Source organism: Habropoda laboriosa, unplaced genomic scaffold (genome assembly GCF_001263275.1).
Source record: "Habropoda laboriosa isolate 0110345459 unplaced genomic scaffold, ASM126327v1 scaffold175, whole genome shotgun sequence".
Taxonomy (NCBI): domain Eukaryota; kingdom Metazoa; phylum Arthropoda; class Insecta; order Hymenoptera; family Apidae; genus Habropoda; species Habropoda laboriosa.
Window position 1 is genome coordinate 773,000 of NW_017100347.1, and position 9,935 is coordinate 782,934.

The following is a 9,935-nucleotide window of genomic DNA, read 5'->3' on the forward strand; positions in this document are numbered from 1 at the left end:
AAACTATATGAAATATAATTTATTTTATAATGTATTTTGTGTACTACCTGTAGTTATTTCCGTAATATTTTCATAACATTATTGTCATTTCTTACTTTTTAGTTAAAATGTATCTGTTATTATTTGTATATATTTCAAATATTTATACGTGTGCACAGGACGAGTCAGAAAACATTTGAATCTAAAATTTCTTCACTGTTTTTAATAATACGAAAAAATGTAAAAGTGAAAAATTTTTGTAATATATCGGCAAACATTACGACAAACAACTGTCTCGAAACTTCACAGTTATTAACATTTTCTTAAATGGGATGATATATTTATTATTACTGTCCTATTGTAACGAATAAGTAGAAAAATTTATCTGTGACTAATATGTCGATTTTCGACGACCATATTAACTTTGTTTATTGCAAAACATAACAGAAAAAAAAATTCTGTAACATAATATATGACCTGTTTAACCCAAATTTTTTTCCTTGCACATTTCTTCGTATCGTCAAAAAAAATAACAGAGAAATCTCAGATTCCAGTGTTAGCTATATTACCCAGTATACGTTATGAAATAGACGTTATGAATAGATTCTATTTTGGTAATCAAATACTTTTATTCTAGCATGAGATGTACATATATTATAAAAGTTGTATCATAGAAAGGATATTAGACATACAGGATTTTCGGCTACTTTCGTTAATAAATTTGAGGGGTGATTCCGGAAGCTATTGTAAGATGAAAATGAAGACTGACAAAATTGCGTGCGAGGCTTCGTTAATTATTTGCGCCTGCAGCAGGCAACTTCCGTGCACCGGTGTACGCCGGGCTGCCGCGCAACGGCGCGGTCAGTGTTGCATCAAGTGAAGACAGACACGCTTACTCGGCAGTAGAAACTGTCATATAGGCAGACAGAATTTGCGAGCAATTTCGTGAATCGTAGAAAGACATTAAACCTGTTTATTCACAAAAATGCACAGGGACAGGGGTTCAATGTCGCTCTACGATTCACGATGAAATTATGAAAATTGTGACTTTCATTATAAAATGTTCGTAAAATTGTGTCGGTCCATGTGTCATGTTTTCTACTGTTAAGTAAGCGTGTCTTTCTTCGCTTGGTACAGCACCGATCAAGGGGTTGCGTGGCAGCCTAGCCTACACCGGGGTACGAAAGTTGCCTGCTGCAGGCGTAGTTTTTAATTGTTAATAAATAATTAACGAAGCCTCGCACACAATTTTGTCAGTCTTGATTTTCGTCTCGTTAGAATGGTTTTTGAAATCATCCCTTCAATATATTAACAAAGATAGTGAAAAGTATATGTACACTATACAGGGTGTCTCCGAACTGGTGATATAATCCGAAAAGGTGTGAATCTATATAAAAAAATAAGTCGAAAATATAAAGTAAACATTTTTTTTTTTAATTTCTGAATAAATCGATGTTGAACTGAAGAATGCTGGAATCATTTTCTCTTTGATGTTCTGTACTGGTATTCTCCTCACGGTACACAAAAGACCTAACGTGGATAAAATTCCTCGATAAAAATCGATTTAAGGATCGTCGTGGTTAAGCTGTTTTACCATTATGACCGATCCTGTAGGAATATTTTTCTGACTTTTATTTCATTGTTTATCCTTCACTGTCCAATGTGATAAATCTGAATGTTATCTAAGTCCATGGATATTCCAAGAATCTTCAGCTTCGATTTTTTCTGAAATGGAGCTTTGTATGGAAAAATGTAACTCTACATTTTCGATTTACTTTTTCCATGTAGATTCATCCTTTTTACAGGTTATACCACTAATTCAGAGACACCTTGTGTGTATAAGATTTTTAAAAACAAATAATATAATAAGTTTATAACTTATTTAAACTTACTTTTAAAATATTTCAATCAGTTATATAAATCTATTGAAACTTTTAAAAAGTTATAAAATCTTGGGATTTTTATTTTGTATATTTTAATTGTTATGGTAGTAATGGTACTTCATTAACACGTTTCGTGCTACGGGAAAAATACAAGCTTTGGCAAAATTTTGAAACAAAGTTGAAAAGACAGATTGAACTATTTAATTATAGAAAAATGTGTTATTTTAATATACTTTTGTGCGCATTTTCTTTGGGCTTTTTTTTACCACTGGTGGTAAACATGGTTCGGAACGTCTTAAATTATCCATTCTTCTTTGAAATTTTGATAAATTTATATACGCTGCATTTCATAATTATGATAACCATCCAAAAGAATATTAAAACTGAATTTAAAGAGACAAAAACAGGATTGTGTCATAATAAACACGCAGAAAAATTCTGTTCCTCGACGGAAATAAATAATATACACATTTGTGTGTAAAAATTGATTAAAAAAATTTGTTTGTATGCTATTTCAAACAAATATTTAAACTGAAAATTCAATGGAACGAAATCATTACAATAACAGTAATAACATTTATGTCTTCCCAATTTTCAACAAGTTTATATATTCAATTCTTCATACTTGCGATCAAATTTTATTGTGCTTCTTGTTATACAACATTCCATGCTGTCTAACTACAATTTTTAATTCTGATACGTTCTGATATTGCTTATTTTCCATCAAATTTTAGTTGGAAGAATATACCGCCCACTCTGAGGCATTAATTTTGCGATCTCGAAACTATGCAATAGTTACTACATTAATGTGAACATTGTTCACTGTTTTTATTGATAAGTGATTGTTAAGACACGAATGCGTAGCCGTGCTATTTTTGAGTGATTTTTCTTCAATGATTTCTTCTTCATTCGATGCTCTTTAAGCCCAAATCCAAAAATTCTCTGCGTTTCTACAGTCCACATGGTTTAACTGTGCATTATTTCTGCCCACTTAGTTGCAATTAACGTGTCATAAAACTACATGATACAGGTGCAATTAATCCAATTTGAAATCACCACTCACCTTTGGTCCTAACTTTTTCCTAAGGCACCATGCTATATTACCCTACAGACTGGGACTTCCCGGTGTAGCCACTATGCTTGAGGGCCAGGGAGAGCCGTCCAAGGACAAGGAGGGCATTCTACCTTAAAAGTAGATTATTACCACCAATGTTTGATTAAAGAAAAAAATTAGGGTCCCTTTTGAAAATCTCAAATATTATGTGTACAAATTAATTCGGTGCCTTCTTTCAAGAACTTGAATGTTTATTTGGAACAAACCAAACAGAATTTTATCGTTCGAAATAATCTCTATCATTTTGGAAGACTTTTTTCGGATGAATTTCCTCTATTAACTCTTTGCGGTTGCATTTCCCGCAGGCATGATAGCCTGTCTAAAAAACGTAAAAATTATTGCCTAAAAAACGTATAAATTTTATTCAAGTGAGTTTGTTTAAGCTGTGTGAATATTATTTTTTTTTTTCGTTTCTGCAAAACCAAACGGTAAAAACGCCTTGCCGAGAATATCCCGGGGTTAGACCGCAAAGAGTTAAAAAATATGACGGTGTTAAGTCGATAAAGTCAAGACTTTGTGATCAAAGGCACCGAATTAATTTGTTCACCTAATATAGTTGATGATCGATAAGGCAGAGCAGCCAGTTACCCGTAGAGTAGTTTTTAGACGGGCCCGAGCACACGGTGATCGACGGGCAGTAAAGTTGCCCCCACGGGCAACTGCCCTGTGATGGGCCACCACTGTATGAATGAGTAGCGATCGCCCGGTGTAAGAATGAAAACTGTGCTTCGAAAATAGAAGGATATAAGGTAACGAGAAGATCGTGATCGGTAGAAGAAAACAATTTGACTATACAGGGTGTCTCAACTAACACCCAACACCTAAATATCTCTTTTATTTTTAGTGATATCAGAAATGTTTCAAACACGTTTTGAATGGTTTCAAAAGAGGAGTATCGTAAATAGAAAATTTTATTTAGGTAGATTATTATTGTTGCTAGACGCTGAATGCATCGAGTTATATTTATCAACGTACTACAGACAGGTCTGTCCCATAGCTTATTAGGAAGTGCTTGCAGCTCATGCAGTAAAAAATATTTTATGTAACATAATTACATAATATAGATAGAGAAAAGTTGTCAGAATCATATCATTTAAAATATGTTGTTGTCCTTCCTATTTCGTACTAATTTATACGCAAGTTAATATTAAAAATTGAAACTTCACATTTAAGTCACTTACTGTTACATATTTAACATTTTTTTTAAGAACAAATTAATTTGTAAACAGTCCTTTTATAACACTATAAAAAAGATACGATTGAAGCAACCGGTTACTTAAATTGCATTTATCGTTTTTTAAACATATACCCCCTTAAAAGTAATAAATTTGCCAATAGAAATAAAAAATATGATTAAGAAGGAGAATCATTTATTAACACATACTGCATTAGTATCAACTTGAAAAGACTTTATCATACTAATATATTTGATTAATAATTCTTTTATCTTTTCTTATAGTATCTAAGACTGCTTTCAGTGTGACGCGAGCGAGCGTCCGCGCTGTGCACGCTGCACCACAAAATTCACCCGGACCACCTAAATCCAATGTTACTTTTAGATCTGTTAAACGAATGTGATTTCTTTTCCTTATAATTAAAAAGTTGTGACCTTCAAAAATTTTCAAATAGAAATATCGTGTGATATATCGTTATCTCCGTGCTCCCTTTTTTAATTTCCATAGAGCAAACATCCTTGTACCCTTCAAATATGGAAGAAAAGTAGGTTGATGTTTGAAAAGTTTACTACTCCTTCACGACTGCCTCCGTATTTCGTATGAATCCTATCTTTTTCACTCTGTTTATATGAACAGCAATATTGTAATACGAATTGTTTCAATTATTCATTGAAAGATGTCTCTGTACAATATAATACACAATGCTAGATATAAGATCGATATCTACGACGTAACGTTTAATTTCAAAAGTAAATTATTTGCCTGTGTCCGCACGGTAACTTTTTTCGTTCATCGAAAATGCAGCCTATATTCTTTTATAGGGTACATGATAAAAAAAAGTAACCGATGGTATACGAAAGGCCTCACGGACGTACTAACACATGTCTACCTACGAACCTACACTTGCAACACAACCCTTGTCCCCCACACCGTTTTAACGACTGTGACGTCACTTAGACCTAGCTTTAACCACAGCACTGTTCAAGAGCAACAGCCAGATGTCCATACCCTACTCAGGCCTGTTTAAGAGAGCATTGAGAGGCCCTACAGGGTCATCTACATTTATTCTCACCAAAAGACACCAATGAAAAACTAAAAATAAAATCTAATACGCAATACCTTGTTGTAATCTTTACGAATATTTATACGCGCAAACTACATTTTAGCTTCTTTATAACAAAGCAGAAGTCACGGAACTTTTCTCAGATTTTTCGTATTAATGAATATGTACTGTGTATACATATGTACTAGGATAAGGTGTAAAAAGTTTTCTCTTTGATTCTCCTTCTTTACTTTTTGTTATATCGGAATTTTTCTACAAATTCTAAAAAATCCATTCTTCGAATGGAATAAGATATAGGAAACGATACGATAAAATTTTATGGCAAATATGCAAAATTGTATATTTAAACTTGTTGAGATTTAAGAGGGTTATGTGTGTTATTAAGTTATTGTGATGATTTCACTTTATTGTATTTTCAATTTAATTTTTGTTTAATAAGATGTATTATGATATTGATTTTATCGTTATGAAACAGCATAAAAACAGATTTTAATTTATTTTTACATAAAAATATATACGTGTATTACTTCTTTTTGTTGAGGAACTGAATTTTTTCTACGTATATTTTTATATTGCAATCTTCTTTTTATTCAAGTTTAATCGTAACGTGCAAGAGTGAAAACCTTTTAGATTCTCTTATAATTATGAAATGCAGTATAAAGGGCGAGACACGTGAATGCGCACGCCTAAATATTTCAGCTATTTATAGATATATGAAAAAACTGTTTAGGGCAAAATTAAACTGTTCGAAGAGATAAACACAATGATAAAAAAAAATATCTCTTCAAGGTTTTTTTTTTCGAGAATTCAAGGTCATTGGTGTTATGGTATACTTTTTTCTATATTTTTATAGAACGTAAAAACACAAATTGAACAACCTTAACAAACCATTCTGATCATTTAATTTCAAGATATTTTCACTTCATATTTATTTCGATTATCATCACATATTTATTTGATTAGTGTTATTATGTGCAGAACGGAAGAAACTGAAGAAACACCGATGACTTTGAAATGATTTTTTTTTCCAAACAATTTTTTCGTAGTTCTATAAACAGCTAAAATATTTATGTGTGCCCATTTATGTTTCCCAGCCTATATGTAACAATATGAAAAACGTAGTATATTGTAAAAAATTCTTCCCAATTAAAACTGATTAGTACAAATAATTTACTTAAACATTTTCAATATTTCATTACATATTTCACACTGGAAAATAATGATCACGTGAAAAAAAAATCATCATTTAAAAAGTATCACTATACATGTATTATTTACTTGTATTGAACTATGGATAATTGAACATTTTCAAGCTTCATTTTCAACATTTTTAGATAAAATTTTTATATACAAAAAGAATTATTTTTAATTCTTATAATTGTATAAAAGCAACTCTTGCTTCAATAGAGTAATTATATATTTTGCTAGGGAGTTAAGGTGATTGAAAATTTAAACAAGAATAAAGTATACAATGTTTTCTTACTGAGTAACTTAATGTGGAATTTGTTACATTTAATTTCAATGAAATCCATATGGCATACTTTTACTCTATCAGTTATTTTATCGTCTTTATATATTGATAATTGTTTACAATGAATATCTGTAATGAGTATATATAATGTTTGAAATTAAATGTTTCATGCACTCACTTATGCTCTGTGTGTGCAGTAGTAATCATATTTTTCATAACCTCATAACACGCGCATCTAATTGCGTCTTACTTATTTCATTTTAAACAGTTGCAACTGCAAAGTAACGATAGACTGTTCACTTTTTTGACGCTTGTACCTTTTGCACACTTCATTTTGGTAAAATGCATGACAGATTTTTAGTTTCTCTAGAACTTTGTAGATGAAGACCGTCTACAGCTATCGTAAGCATTATTCTCTTTCGTTAATTTCATTATTTTTGTGAACACGGACATGTTTGTATATGTACATAGACGTCTAACATACAGTGATTTATGTTGTGTAATCACTTATAAAAAATCCAATTATAGAATGCTTTTTATGGTATATTGTGTTTAATGCGTTAGAAATTTTTTATCCAAACGTAAAATGATTCTAAATAATTTCATGCAACCATTGGCCATTAATAGCAGACATCTTTAACATCATGTAAATACATGCATTACATTTTCGTTTTTGTGTGCAATTGTTTTCAAGCGTGGTTTTCATTCCAAGTATATAAAATGTTGTCGTAATATTTGTTGCAATAATACATAAACTGATATTGTAAAAATGATTTTTATAATATCAGTCGTGTTAAGTTTAAATGAAGATTTGAAAATGTGAAAATACGAAAGTATTATAAAATGTGAGAACCTTTAAGTACAGTATATTAGAACTATTTGAACAATTTGACTAAAATTTTCGTTTCAGTTAATGTTTTTATGAAAGTGTGAAGAATCATTTTGTTTCTTAGCTTAGAACCCCATTTATTGAATACACTCTGTAAAGCGTATATTGCACTGAATTCAATAGGACCAATGTTTTCATGTTTGACAAATTTGATATGTAACATAACCTAAAATTTCAATAATACAAATAACGACATTTTTCGCATGCTTTTTTAATACATGTCACTTGCTCTTATGGACCTATTGTACTGTCTTTGCAATATATTGAAAGTACTAAATATTACAATGATCTACTAAAATATGTGAATAAAGATATTGTTCAAAGGAGTCAATGTTGATTATACTATGAAAGTGTAATATTTTTTTAATAGCTCTGTATGATATATCCAACTTATATGTTTAACAATAATATAACACATTGACATGTCCTTGCATATATATACATATACAGGGTGTCCCGTAACTCCTCGAACACCCGGAAATGGGGGGTAGCTGAGGTGACTCTAGAAAAAAAAAGCAGATTCGTAAAACAGAGTAAACAGATAAAGATTTTGTTAAGGCACTTTAACTAAACCTGAGAGTTTTTTGCAACAAAACAGGAATATCGTGTAAATAATGTGAATATTTTACAAAAGAGCTCACTTTCCGTCAAGAGTATATAATTTTTCTTTTGCTATTTTTTAATCTTGATTTTTCATGTGCTTTTAACAGAAGTGTACATAGCTATTAATGTGACGCTGAATAAGTTAATGATATATAATAATATTAGGTTGACCCTAAAGGGTCACGTGTACAGTTTTAAAAAATTCGAATTCGATCATGGAGACAATTCTGAAATGCTTAAAGAGATTCAGAGATGACAGAAAAAAATATGAAGGATCTTCGAAATGAAGAGAAAAAAATGGTAAGCGGAAAATTTTTTACCAGAATAAATTTCAATTATCGGTGACACAGGTTCCAAGAGTAAACCAATTATTCGACTTGATTCTATATTTCAAAGTGTACAACGCGATCTTTGCGATATGGTACTAGTCGGTAAGTTAGAACTTTTTGATATTTTTCTTTCGGTTTTTGAAATACACGAAAAACTTCGAAACTTAGAGACGAAGTAGAAGAGGTAATTTGGTATAAAATAAATTCGAAGCAATCTTATTCTCTGGATGATTGAAGTAGCTGATTTAATTATCCATAATATGACGGAGATTGCGTTCTTTGTAATTAAGAATGTTCTTCTTATCATTCTGTCACATATTTTTTATAACGCAAGGATAAAAAAAAAGAAAAGAACTAAAAGTGCACGAACTTTTGCATTAACTTGATAAAATATTAGGAGATTATAAATATTGTCCTATGTTCAACGAATAAATCATTTCTAAACCAATGATAAGCTGATTTTCAACATTTTAAGCAATTATTGATTATGAATCTTTTAAATTGTTTATGAAAAATTTATTGTACTTAACGTCGACGAAAAAAAAAATATATCTATTTTACATTGTCAGACAAAATTTGAAATTTAAAAGATTCAAAATTACCTTGAAAATTGTCTATGGGAAAATATGCGATTGGACACGCTTTAACTTTTATAATAAAAGCTTGATATGACGTAAAATGTTGCTAGTGAAAATCAACGCTTTAGCTTAAAAATGCTAACGATACAAAAATAACAAAATGAACTGGTTGAACAAAAAAAAAATCGCTTTATTACAATCTCCACTTAAATAAATCATGTTTCATAAAAAGGAAAAAAAAAAACAGAAAAAAACAAGTAGATATGTGTATGGTTTAGAAGAAAATAAAGGTACGGTGACTTCGCATTTACTATTTTTAAACATCTTATTTTGATCGCACAGAAAGAATTATTGAATTGTTGAAAAGTGCCTAATGGTGCTTTTTCTATGCACATGTCTTGATGAAAAAATTTCACTTCTAACGAAATAGTGTCTTGTTCAATTTTTATCCGGTACATTTTTTTCGATATCAACTTCTATTTACTATTACACATCCCCCATAATCTGAATTATTCAGTATTCGAATTATTTTCTAATAGTGTTCCACAAAAATCACGTTAATTTTGTTTTCAGTTTCATTAGAATGAATAAAACTTTCAAATAAAAAATATTTTAACGAAGCATAAGAAATAATCATACATTATGGTACGATAGTTTGTACAAAAATCTTATGCAACATACACATATAAAAATTTTATAGAACACGAAATTCTTACTTGTTACTTTACAATTTGTACTTGCAAAAATTATTTAAACAAAGACCATACGATTTTTCTTTTCGTACTAAGAATATACATTAATTATTTTCTAACAGAGATATCTATTAATATAATAACATTAGCACTATGAAT

General features: G+C 30.3%; 1 protein-coding gene across 1 annotated transcript in view; it reads left to right on the forward strand.

Annotated features, from left to right (window-relative positions):
• Positions 1-9,935, forward strand: part of LOC108574588 — a 36,381-nt gene that overhangs the window by 17,007 nt on the left and 9,439 nt on the right. The gene's annotated exons all lie outside the window — the stretch shown is intronic.